The sequence below is a fragment of the Mytilus edulis genome, chromosome 6, assembly GCF_963676685.1.
Source record: "Mytilus edulis chromosome 6, xbMytEdul2.2, whole genome shotgun sequence".
Classification (NCBI taxonomy): domain Eukaryota; kingdom Metazoa; phylum Mollusca; class Bivalvia; order Mytilida; family Mytilidae; genus Mytilus; species Mytilus edulis.
This window is the reverse complement of record NC_092349.1, coordinates 87521219-87534452: the sequence shown is the minus strand read 5'-3', so window position 1 is coordinate 87534452 and position 13234 is coordinate 87521219. Positions and strand designations below refer to the sequence as shown.

The following is a 13234-nucleotide window of genomic DNA, read 5'->3' as shown; positions in this document are numbered from 1 at the left end:
CTTTATATGTATATAATGGTCAATATAAACTATCAATTAAATTTTTAAAATATGCTAATATAATTGTTGCATTTATTTAAAAAAATATAAAATAATGTTTTATTTGTAAATGTAATAATATAACCCGGTTTAACTTTATACATCTTATATTAAAGATAAAACATGGAACTTCATTCATTATACGTCCAGTGACACGAATGCGTAATTATTTAGGTAGTTTATGCTCATCCGTTTCGGTTGACTGCTTAAATAATCCGTTTATTAAAATGTAAATAACTTTCACAAAGCATCTGTCATCTGTGTACAATTTTAAAATAAAAAGTAAATTATATACTTAAAATATAGATAAAAACTATCACTCTACATTAGAAACAAAACATGTTTAAGAACATCTTTGAGATATATTTAATACTGATCATTATATCTTTAGAGGCGGAATGCATACATGCAGGACTACTTTATGTCAGACTGCAAAGTTTTTATGACAAATTTTCCGGTTACAACAATTAATCTTTTTTCATATAACCAATGGAATGTTAAAGATTCTATCGGAAATAAATGAATTGTTTTTAAAGTTTGCATACTTTATTTAATTAAATAGATATACAGTCATATTAAAAGATCACAAAAGAATATCATCCAAGATATAGAGATTATATTCATAAAGGGGGAGTAACCCCTGATAAAAACAGATAAAGTGTCGCCCGTTTTATTCAAAATATTTAAAATCTTAACACAACTGAACACGATCTTACTGCAACTAAACAAGTTGTTCACCTTTGGTCTTATTTGATCTGAACGTGATCTAATCAAGTCTTATTTGAATGCTAGATGAATCTGTCTTGTGTATCTTGACACGACTGATCTGACTGAACACAATTTATCTTAACAGAGTCTGAGTGTCTAAACAGGTCTTAACGTTTTTTTCTAGCGGTAAATTAAGTCGATTAAGACTTGATCAGACCAAAATGACCGTTTCAGACTTAAATCTGGCTACTAGTGTTGTGATTAATAAGTGGCCACTTTCGGTTGACTTTTTAGAAAATGTCAAAATGTAGAAAGTAAAGTTGACATATAACTTTTATATTAATGCCAAGGTCATGGGTCGTGGTTTTCAAACATTTGACAAAAAGCCTGTTATATTTGTGGTTCAGTAGTTTAATCACTAGAACAACTAATGATTAAAGTTATGTCATGTCGTAACGCACCTTATCGTCATTTCGTCGATACATCGGACGGTTTCTTGGGTGTGCAAAAGAAAAACATCTAAAACAAAACAATATGACCTCGATATTTAACCTTGATTCTATATATGTTCTGCTAATGAAACATATATATCTTTTCAAGAGAATCTATGTCTATACGAACTACGTTTTTTTTAAAGATATAACGTCATATCACATATGTGAAATGCCAAAAATGATAATTTGAACATACAGATGAGGATGAAGAAAATAAAATTTCCAAAAATTCCAAACGGAAAGTCCCCAAGCAATATCTAAAGCTCAAACACATTTAACGAGTAGACAACAACTGTCATATTCCTGATGTGGTACAGCCATTTTCTTATGTAAATGGAACCCAATCAATTTTGATTGTTATTGAAAAGAAAATCATCATTAGTGCATTATGAGAAATTTATGATCTGGCTTTTTTAATGTTCTTGTTTCTGACATGTTTCTGCAGAAACTCCGACTCATATCAAAATAAGAAAAGGTCGTCTAGGAGAGATGCACAGTTCGATCTCAAATGAATGCCGACAATTTGTTGATGAGTTCTACCTCCAAATTCAACAAAATCAAATAAACACTATATAGATTTTAGGCGTTCGAACATTTTATTATAGATATACCTAATATGTATGTAATTGTACTAGAAACATACAACTTAACAATAACAACCATCATCACTGTTCACTTGTTATATATCTGTATATGTTTTGCTTATAAAAACATCGATTGAGTGAAAATTTACTTGTATAACAGTTTAAAGTTAAATGTAGTTTATAAATATGTTTGCAATACTTGAACGGCAAAGTTTTACCATACAACAAGTATACATGAACTTTCCTGTAAAAAAAATCCTGTATATATTGAATTTTCATTAATGTACTGATATTGCATTATTGTTTTCTCGTACACTAATTGCCGATATTTTACCGTATGCATTGATTTTTTCAACGAGACCTCTCGAACAAAAAAATATCGTGACTCTCTTCCTTCACATTTCTTTTGTGGTCTACGTGCTCTGAGTTGATTGTGTGTCAATGTCATAATTCTGCAAGTTTCGTAAAAAAACTCGATTATTGATTTGCTTCAACCATTAAAGGAATATCATTTGTCGATATGCGTTAATGAGTCGTAGAAAATGTTAAAAAAAAAACGTGTATATACAAGACTCAGTGTAGTATATATCCATGCATTGGTTCAATAATTTCGATAACATTATAAATACTAGAATCTCGTTGTATATGATTTTAACTGATATTTTGTATTTTTACAGATGAATTAATACTCTTTGTTGATGACAACACTTTACAATTTCGACATGGGTAAAAGTATTTACATTTTCATTATATGTTTGTATAGCCGTTATCAGGCATTGAAAAAAATAATTTAAAAATGTATAATAATTAGTTGTCAATGGTAAATACATTGCTTCTGAATCACAAAATCATTAAACGTCAAGTTTACGACCCCTACACATGAAAAATTGCAACATATGTTTTCATATGTTTTTCATGTGTTTTTCATATGTTCAAAAACATATGTCAAACGTATGTTGAGAACCACTCATGAAAAACATATGTTTTTACTACATGAGAAACATATGTTTAACATATGATAAACACATGTTTTTAAAAAATCATATGATAAACATATGTTAAACATATGTTTTTCATGCCATCAAATCATATGATTTCATATGAGGATCTCAACATATGTTTTTCATATGTTGGTTTTTTTTTCTAATTTGATACTCATAATGATATAAATATGAATTTCATGTGAGAGTAAATATGAAATTACATATCTATTCAATAGAAAGCATACTTTTGAAGTACAAGTTAAGTTTTAGACACTGTATATAGCATGCCATGTACTTGAACAACACATGGAAAATATGAGATATAATTTCTAAAGCACTGACAATCATTTTAACTGTCAGACATTATGGCGACCTTGAAATTTCTTGAAAGCTGACTTTCATTTGACTTACTCATAGCCATGTCCAAGCAACTTTTGAGAAGCAAAATTTCTCACAAAATCATTATCAACAGAATTATAATCAAGCATGCAAGAAATACATCTAGCTGTCTATGTACCTTGAACTTGTAAGTCGAATAACAAAATGATTAATAAGGTTGAAAGAAATTATAAATTCTATAAACTGGTCCATCATAGCTTGCTAATAAGTTGGTTTTTACTCCCATTTCAAGGCCATAGAATTACTAATAATCACTTGAGTTGTATCATTGGCAATCATCTGTACCAGTTATCTTATATAACTCTACACTTCGTATTGAGGACTGTATCTTGAACTATATTGTGACTTGGATAGAGAGTTGTCTCATAGGCACTCATAGCACATCTTCTTATATGTCCTAAATGTGAATATCTAATATCACTATCAAATGTCATATCTAATTAAAAACATACAAATTTATGTATTAACAAATGTATTTATTTATTTTTATTTCAGTATCTTTTTGGCTATGTTCCTTCTTTCATCATGTTCATTCTTTATAATTCATTCCTTAACTCCATCTCATTGTTTCTTCTTTACTACATCTCATTACCTATAATGTAAAATAGAAAATGTAAAAAAATATACTTATGTGAATGCTTTTAATTAAATGAATGAAAAACTCTGTTTATTTTTGTATCTTTAGTTGCTAACATTCAGTCATTTTGACCTGATGAATAGTTGTCTCATTGGCAATGATACTACATATTTTCCTCTTTTTTTAAATAATGAAAACTAACTCTATTCATGCATGTGTACTACACATTACCTGTGTATATAATATGTATGGCATTTGGACCTAAATGGCGACCAATTTAACCAGATACTCCACAGGGTGCAGCTTTATACGACTGCAGAGGTCGAACCCTGAAGGTTGAGGCAAGTATGGACACAACATTCAAGCTGAATACAGCTCTGAATTTGGATTGTGATTAAACAGTTGACACATCATAGGTTTCTGACACAGAATAAATGTGGTCTAATGAACTTAATTTTTTTTTTTTTGCTTTTGAGCAATTTACTTTGCTGTTGAATATTAATCCTCTCAAAGAAAAAATATTTGAAGAAATTTTCTTTTTAAATTCTGAAATCTAAAATGACCCCCACCCCTATTTTTTTTCCACGTCCCCCTTTCTCTTATTCCAAAAATGATCTCAATTCAAAATTCTAATGGAGTTTGCAACAATAACTACTCATTTAAATACATCATAAAATATTTAAATATAAAATGTCATTTTAATGAACGGCTATTATTTATTTTGAATTTATTGAACCATAAAACTAATTTTTGACTCTTTACTACAGCGTTTGGGCCTCGAGCAACCAAAACTTGTAACTTAATATGCCCGACGGACTAGAAACAAAAAATTCTTGGCGTTTTCAAAATAGAAAGTGGAAAATCCCCTCATCACCATTCTACATGTTCTATCTTAGCGATTATCTTCATTGATATTCAATTGAATTCGATTTTAAAGAAATAAAATTTCTAACAAATACTATTTCAGTTTAGAGACTCATGCCCAGTTTGTAGTCAATTTATAGCCCACAATTAGCTTACCTGTGATAAATGTATACGTTTTATATATAAATATTACTGTACTTCCTTTATAAAACAATTATAAAAGACACAAACTATGGATGGTGATATTTATTCACATAAATATTTGAGGTCATTTGATTTATTTTAATAAAGAGAATTTTTAAAACTGAAAACAAATATGAGCATTTCATAATTCTTTTTAATACACAAACGTAATGATGTATTTGATAAAAATCACCCCAATCCTTTTATATACCAATATACTATAGCAGTGGTCAAGAGTTGTACCATATCGGGATTTGGTCAACTCATTATTACAGAATAGTCAAGGAATATTCAATTATCACATGTATCAAAGCAATTGAATATATCTGCTAATGGGATATTTTTTTGCTGACATAGTTTTGATTATCCAATTAGCTAAAAATTACTGTACAACGGATAAAAATTGTAAAGTTTATAGAATTCATTGTATTTTGCAGCAAACTTTGAATTTGTAAGTCATACTCGGGCCAGCAGGTCAGTTTTGTTGGGCTAGCAGCTCTTCCAACAGGGCTAGTAAAATCCTGCTACCAATTAGCCCTGGTCTAGTGAGCTATAACAAAATTTCTTAACCCCCGACTTGACATTGGAAAGAGAGAAAAATAAGCAAGTGTACATGTACAATTATACTTGAGAACAGAGTGCATCAAATTATTTATATTTACTGCAATTCTGGAGATGAACATACTTTGATATCAGTTCTTTTTGCAGGACATTCACACCTACATGTACAGTACATGTTCACCAGTGGTTTTAATACTGTACTTTCCATTCTTTTGGTAACAAGCTAAAATTGAATAAAATCTAAATTATTTAATCAAGAAGTCCATGAAGTCCACACAAAAACTAGATGTAGTAATTAGTATGAACATATTGAACTGATGCTCACTATTTTATACCTTTACAGAACTATATGTACTTTTACTTTTGAGTGAATGCAAAGAACATGTAAGCAAACAACAGAAAGAAGATCAACAGCTTAGCTAATAAATATATGTACAGTATGAACTTTCTGGTTTTAATTTATCTATTCTACTGTATACAGTTAAAAAAATCATTCTAGGCATTAATTACTGTCAGATGTTTATTAGATTTTGTTTTGCTGTTTTAAGTTAATAGGCCAACATGTTAAAATACACCATTTTGATATAGGAAAGACTAAACTCGTGAACATTAGAGCTGGTAGAAGTTTCTATAATTTTGATATTATTTGTCTCACTGGTAGTACACTACACTGTAAAAATCTTTCTGAGAAAGAGCAGGTGCGATTTTTTTAATTTGAATTTAATGCACTACGAAAGAACTGTGTTCTCGGGCCTGTTGTCATTTGTGTTATAATTTGTACTTCAGGCATTTAACAAACAGAACAACCTTTCAATGTACATGTATCTTGCCAATGTCAATGTGTGAATAAATTTACTGTCAAAAAACATGTCTTGTGTGAGTTTTTGTTAGATGCATTTCTTTTTTGTATACTGTATATAGATCTTGTGAGTGAAGCCCTTTTCACATCAATATACATGTACCAGGTTAAGTGGGTTTGGCACCACAAACTGCTAGCTATATAGTCTAGCCCCCAATAGCCCCATAATGGCCATCACATCCTTCAATTAGTATGTGCCTGTCCCATGTCAGAAGCCTGTAATTCAGTTTGAATTGTTTTACATATTTTTCGTTTTCATTTAGGGTCTTTTTATATACCAGACTACTGTAAATTCAGAAATTGTTGTGAGGTTTTTATTAGCATGATTATTGCTAAAAATTTGTAAGGATTCCGTGGAACCCAGTGTCTCGCCTACTTTTGCTGTAAATTGCAAGATCAACAAAAATGAGGGAAAAAATCAATAAAAATATTCTGCTTGATACCATATTTGGATTGTAGGAAGCTTCTGTCCAAGTTTGGTAAAAAATCCTGGATAGTTTATGAATCTAATAAATGTTTTAAAAACTTAAACTGCAGACTGGATGTAATGTTAACTGGAAGAAAAACTAAGTCCATTTATAAGTAAAATACAGATACACAGGTACAAAATATTAACAAAATTTCCTTCTAGATACTAGCTTTTGATCATAAACAAGCTTGTCTTAGTTTGGTACAAATAAAAAATAGTATAAGAAAGTTATTAAAATTTTTAAAAATTTAACCAGAGTGAATGTGTTGTTTCCTGGCAGAAAAAAAGTCCATTTAAAGTAAAATATGGAAAAAATGGATTTGTCATTTTACAAAATTTACTTCTGGATACTATCTTATGATCATAAACAAGCTTCTGTCCAAGTTTGGTACAAACCATGGATAGTTTAAGAGAGTTATTAAAATTTAAAAAACTACAACCACAGAGTGATGTAATATTTTCCCGCAGAAAAACTAAGTGCATTTATAAGTAAAATACGGAAAAAATTGAATTTTATTTTCACAAAATTTACTTCTGGATACTATCTTATGATGATAAATAAGCTTCTGTCCAAGTTTGATAGAAATCCAGGATAGTTTAAGAAAGTTATTTAAATTTTAAAAACATTAACCACAGAGTGTATGTAATGTTTTCCCGCAGAAAAACTAAGTCCATTTATCATGTTTATAGGTAAAATACGGAAAAAAATGGAATTTTATTTTCACAAAATTTACTTCTGGATACTATCTTATGATCATAAACAAGCTTCTGTCAAGTTTGGTAGAAATCCAGTATGGTTTAAGAAAGTTATTAAAATTTCAAAAACTTTAATCACAAGAGTGAATATTTGTGTGGACGCCGCCGCTGACGACACCGACAACGACGGAATGTAGGATTGCTTAGTCTTGCCTTTTTCGAAAGGCTTGACAAAAATGGGACAGAGTTTAGTTGTAAAGGCAATAATTCAAACTCGCATTTTGAAATATTTTTTATGAATTTAAGGAGGCTCGCGAAAAAAATCAAACGTTTATTTTTCTTTACAAATTTTTATTAATTGCCTTAAGAAGTTGTTACTTTATTATATGGTACAAAAATTATTCCAAAAAATCAATACGTGTTGGCCCCAGGTGACTTTTAAAATGTAGATATTATTGAAAAAGCTCCAAATTATCTCCCTTTGGTGCAAAAATGCCATTTTTTTGCATTAAAATTTAAATATCTTTTTTAACTCATCGGTGACCTATCTTTTTTATTATTGTTTTCGAAAAAGCTGTACATAAACTAATTAATTGTAAAATTTTAGCGATTTCTGTAATTTAATTCTTTTTTAATTTCTATATTACCGCTTTTTCTCCTATTAGTTCAACAGAAAAAAAGGACATTAGCCAAAATGTATGCTTTTTTCGAAGGCAGATTGTGAGCGTAAATGAACGGTGACCCCATTTTTTTATTTCATTTTTCTATTAGGTATAAGATAAAGTTAATTGATAGAAAAATATAGCGAAATCTTATATTAAATAAAAAAAATGATTTAGACCTGCGAGCCCCCTTAACAGGATTTTTCTCAAAATCCTAAAAATTAAACTTGCATTTAAGTCTTAAATGATAAAATCAGAGGCGGATTTAGGTGGGGGCCAGGGCCCCCTTTTTCTGGGAAAAATTTGGTTGATTATATAGGGATCACTGAATCATGACTGGAGCAGGCCCCCTCTTAGGCAGTCAGTGGGCCCTCACTTATGAAAATTTCTGGATCTGCCACTGAAAATGGCAATGGTGGCAATAATAAATCCACACAATATTTCAGAATTTACAGTATATATGGTATAATGTTTGAGCTTTGCTCATTGTTGAAGGATGTATGGTGACCTATAGTTGTTAACTTTGAAGTCATTTGATCTCTGATGGAGAGTTGTCTTTTCTCATTAGTGTAAACAATTTTTTTTTTTTTAGATAATTAGGTAATTTAAACATTACAATATAAGACACTTTTATTAGTATTAGGATTGGAAAACAAGTGAATTTTCACTTTTACAAATTCCTCTCTTTTCTTATTGGCAATCATACTACATTTTCTTATTTTTATATTTACATTACCTTTCATCTTCTTGAGCGGTCCACTTCCTCAGTACAACAAGGGGGTCCTAAAAGCATGATTTTGAGTTGGCTAAAAAACCTATAAGATATATTATGATACAATTAACAGTTTTCTTTGCAATTATCTGGCAAATCACTAAAAATATTAAGCATATACGAGTAGTTAAATAAATGTATTCTCTAATAAATACATACATTTCCCCAGTTGACAAGGCAAAACTAAGGAGGGGGCCGCAATATTGAATTGATTGGATCAACAAAGGTTCGATTTACTACAATGTTGTCATTAATAGAACAACACCTTCTCCAATTCACTGTTTTACAGTGATTTTATCCAAATTTGAATCGAAGAGGCAACTTATTAACCTCCAATTTGTCAGTTTTCATTTGCATGAAGTCATATTTAGCCATGACGTCTTTGCGCAAAAATCATTCATGAAGTTTCACAGATTTTTTTTGTATGTCAAATTTATACATTTTTTCAAACTCCATCGTATTATATCTTTTTGTTATGAATTAGAATCGGAATACCAGTACTGTAGTTGAAGAGTTGTCATCGTCAATTGTGGATTTGACAGTTGCAAATGCAGTTTTACTGGTGACAGTCACATTTTTTTTAAAATCTGGGTAGATAAGTTTTCATTTTTTAAAGTAGGGCAGGGCAAGTTGGCAGACCTTTATAACATATATATATAATTTTTAAAATCCCACCTGCGCTTTCTCAATGAAATTTTTACAGTGTGCTGTACTACTTTTGGGACAAATTATATCAAAATTATAGAAAACTTCATCATCTCTAACTCAAAATATGGACAATTTTATATATAGGGCGTCTTGAAATCTTTTGACAGCTTCCGAGGTGCTAATTTTTAACCTTTTTCAGCTGGACCAAACTCTACTTTCCTAAAAAAAAATTAGGGACCCAAATTTTTTTACACTATAATTTCACCCCCTTTCTTGCAATTTGAGGCATTAAACATGGAGAAATAGTTTTGGAAGGGGAATAAAAATTAATGGCAAGTAACCCACTGTCAACACTAGCATGACTAGGGACTATATTCGTGAATAACGAAAATCAAGGCACGATAATTGCGGTCTCGGACCTTATGCATCTTTATTGACAACATATACCATGTATACAGTAAAAAAAAAGAATATGAACTTGTGATACACACAGAAACGTTAACGAAAGAAATGAGCAGTGCCTTTTCCTATCATAAAAAAGTGCCCTGCCCTCCACTGGCACCCTGCCCCTTTTGATTTCTAGCTGGAGCACTGTATATTGATGTTGTATTCATTTAGATTTTTCCCAAGTAAGGTGAGTTGCCACTGTCATGACTGTTGGCAGGAGTATAATTAGGGATTAAAGTATGAGCATAAAAGATTTATTTAAAGTCAGTTATACGTCATATAACAATACAACATAATTAAGCTCTGTAGAGCTTTTATTCGACATATAAGCTGTCGGATAAAAGCTGAAGTTCAAATTATATTTATTTCAAGGGTTTAGGGGGGGGGCTATGATGGAAATGTTATCCTGCATTGTCGTTACTTTTTTTTTTGGGGGGGGGGGGCAGTCTTCACGATGAAGTATTAAATCTACAGGCCCGGAGCTCAATTTTTAATTTTTTTTTAGTTAGATTCTGTTGGCCTATAGATATGAATTTAACAGGCCCGAGAGCAATTCTACTAGCCTGGGCTGTCACTCAGCGTGAAGACTGGGGGGTCCTGGCTTTTAGATTTTTACTCAAAACTCGTCCTCGATATTTCAATTTCATCCAACATCCAACCACTCCCTTTTCTCCCATACAATTCAAATGGTAGATGAATGAGACTGAGCTCCCTAAAAAAGAGTGGAGCAATTTAAAAAACAGGCCGTGTTGTTAAAAAAAGTGAGGCGTTTGGCGTTTTACCAGTGCCAGTCAATTTTTGACTGATTTTCGGGGTTTACATGCATGACGTGGATAAAGTGACTATATATTTTTTCATGAAAGTATAAAACTAGTCTAACATCGTCCTAAAAATGTGCATGATTATATTTACCTTTCATTGGACAAGTACAAAAAAGTTATCATGGTTATCCAGATACACTTTTGTTGCGATGACTTTTTTAAATGTATGTTTCGTTCTCCGGTTTCTTCCAGTTAATCAGTAATGTAACCCATTTCAGTATATCTGTTTACAATAGCTTTTTTAACCATCTGTTTGAAAAACCAAAGTTCTTTGTGTCAACGTCTGACCATTTCAAACACCAGCAGACGAGCGTCCTTCCGCGTCATATTACACAAAAACGACTACGGTGAAAAGATTTCCGGTTTTCCGTATCTTTCGTACATTTACGTATAATATCATATCATTTATTGTGAGAGTTAACTTAGTCTGGAATCGAGAATGGGGAATTAAATAAGGACAAAAAACCAACAAAGTTAGTTAAAAAGCAAAAATATAGAATAAAGAATCATTATTCTCAGAGCATATATAGTGTCTCTGCAAGGATTTGTATAGTAAGACGAGATTCCAATCCTTCTTACTATACAAATCCTTGGTCTCTGGAAGAATCATGAGAATAAAGAAAAACTAAATAACAGATATTCAATCAATTATCTATTATTTATAACTCATTCACATTTTGTTCCATTCATTATTAAATAACTGTGCTGAAGGGGGCATGATGGTGAAGTTTGGAAAATTGACAAACGAGAATTATTCTAAATCAGAGAATAATTAAATGTAACTGTTAGACAGTTAGAGTGTAATAAATAAAATATCATGTACATATATTTTACAAAATGAGGTCACAGAAAACACAGATTTTTGTTATTACTAATAAGAGTCTGCAATTTGAGTATCACTGTCAGTGGCGGTTCCAGAGGGTGGGGGCAAAACAGGGGGGCGTAGAGGGTCATACGCCCCCTTTGCTTGGACATTTTTTTTTGTAAACTGATTAATCAGACAAGACTTCGAGAACTTTGCCATTTCCCGTGTATTTTTTTTCATACGACAATTCTTTACCTTAAATGATGTTTTTTGCTGGTATTTACTGATTATGTTAAAGTCGTGTGATTCGCTATAGTGGAGTTGACCAGTTCGCCGTAAAAACGTCACTCAGTCATTTTGAAATTCAAATTACAGAAACACATGGATAAAAAAGCGACACAGGATTGAGCAAGAATGTATTGCCTTCTATTTCACAATTCCACGAGACAGAAACGTATATACTCTATCAAGTTACACTTTCATATGCTTGAGTTGAATTGTGTAGATTTCATGTTGTTATTTCTTGGACACATTCACCATGTCTAATCATACATATTACAATGGTGTCTTGTTTAATCAATATATAAAAAAAATAAAATCCTTCTTTTCTGGTTTTTGTGTCACCTTGAATCAAAAAACAGGACTAAGGAATACTGTTTCTGACGTAGGCACATCTCATTTCCAATGAGCTTTTCTCATCACTTGGCATCAGGCGGTGTAAACTTTTTACATTTTGAACTTCTTCTGGAGAACCACTGAATGGAATCAAACCAAACATAGCATGAATGTTCCTTATGAGGTGCTAACCAAACATAGCATAAATGTTCCTTATGAGGTGCTGACGAAGTGCTGTTACTTTGTAGCCATCATCCAAAATGGCCACCAGCAGGGGACTTACTTTAACATAGGACCCTATGGGAAATACATACAAATGACTTCTTTTAGAAAATAATAGTATTGAAACTCATCATTTCAATGAAGATAACTTGGTCCAAGGCCCTTCAGTCATGGTCTATTGACTTTGAAGTTTTCTATAGCTTACATGTTAAAGTTTCTGATGAATTGGTTTACGAGGGATCACTTAATGTATGGTAAGTCTATGGTATTTGACATGTTATTATATAAGCGTCTGCACATCTCATTTCTGTGGAGATTTTTTACTACAACCCTTATGCGTTGTTGATTGACTTTATTGACTTTGCAATATTTTCATAACTTAAGTTTATGATTATATTGTGAGTCTGACTGAAACAAGTACTTTTAAGTTAATAATATTAAGTATGCATTTTCCTTAGCATTGGCATATATCATTTCTTTAAAGATTCATGCATTATCTTATGCATTTGTTGTAATATCATAGTTATACATAGGCAAAACATATGTATGTTTACACATTTATTCAACATCTTCGATCTAAGATCACTAATGAGATTTGTGAACCATGCAAAACTATCAGGGTTTATCACTAATATATGGTGTTAGATTATAGATTAATATGCTGAATCTGGGAGTATAATAGGCTAAATATGCTCTTCAAATACCACAAAAATACCTTTTTCACGTAATTTTCAACATAAAGAAAAACATATGTTTATCATATGATTCATAAAAAACATGTTTTTCATAAGATTTTCAACAGCTGTTTTTCATATGTTTCGTGAAA

General features: G+C 31.1%; 1 long non-coding RNA gene across 1 annotated transcript; it reads right to left on the bottom strand.

The window, feature by feature from the left end:
- Window positions 1-3662: 3662 nt before the first annotated feature.
- On the bottom strand, window positions 3663-11090 carry LOC139528796 (uncharacterized). Its single transcript, XR_011665682.1, has 4 exons — window positions 10858-11090; window positions 8815-8893; window positions 5517-5615; window positions 3663-3799 (listed from the first exon to the last, which is right to left on the bottom strand). It is a non-coding gene; the product is annotated as an uncharacterized lncRNA (long non-coding RNA).
- Window positions 11091-13234: the final 2144 nt, after the last annotated feature.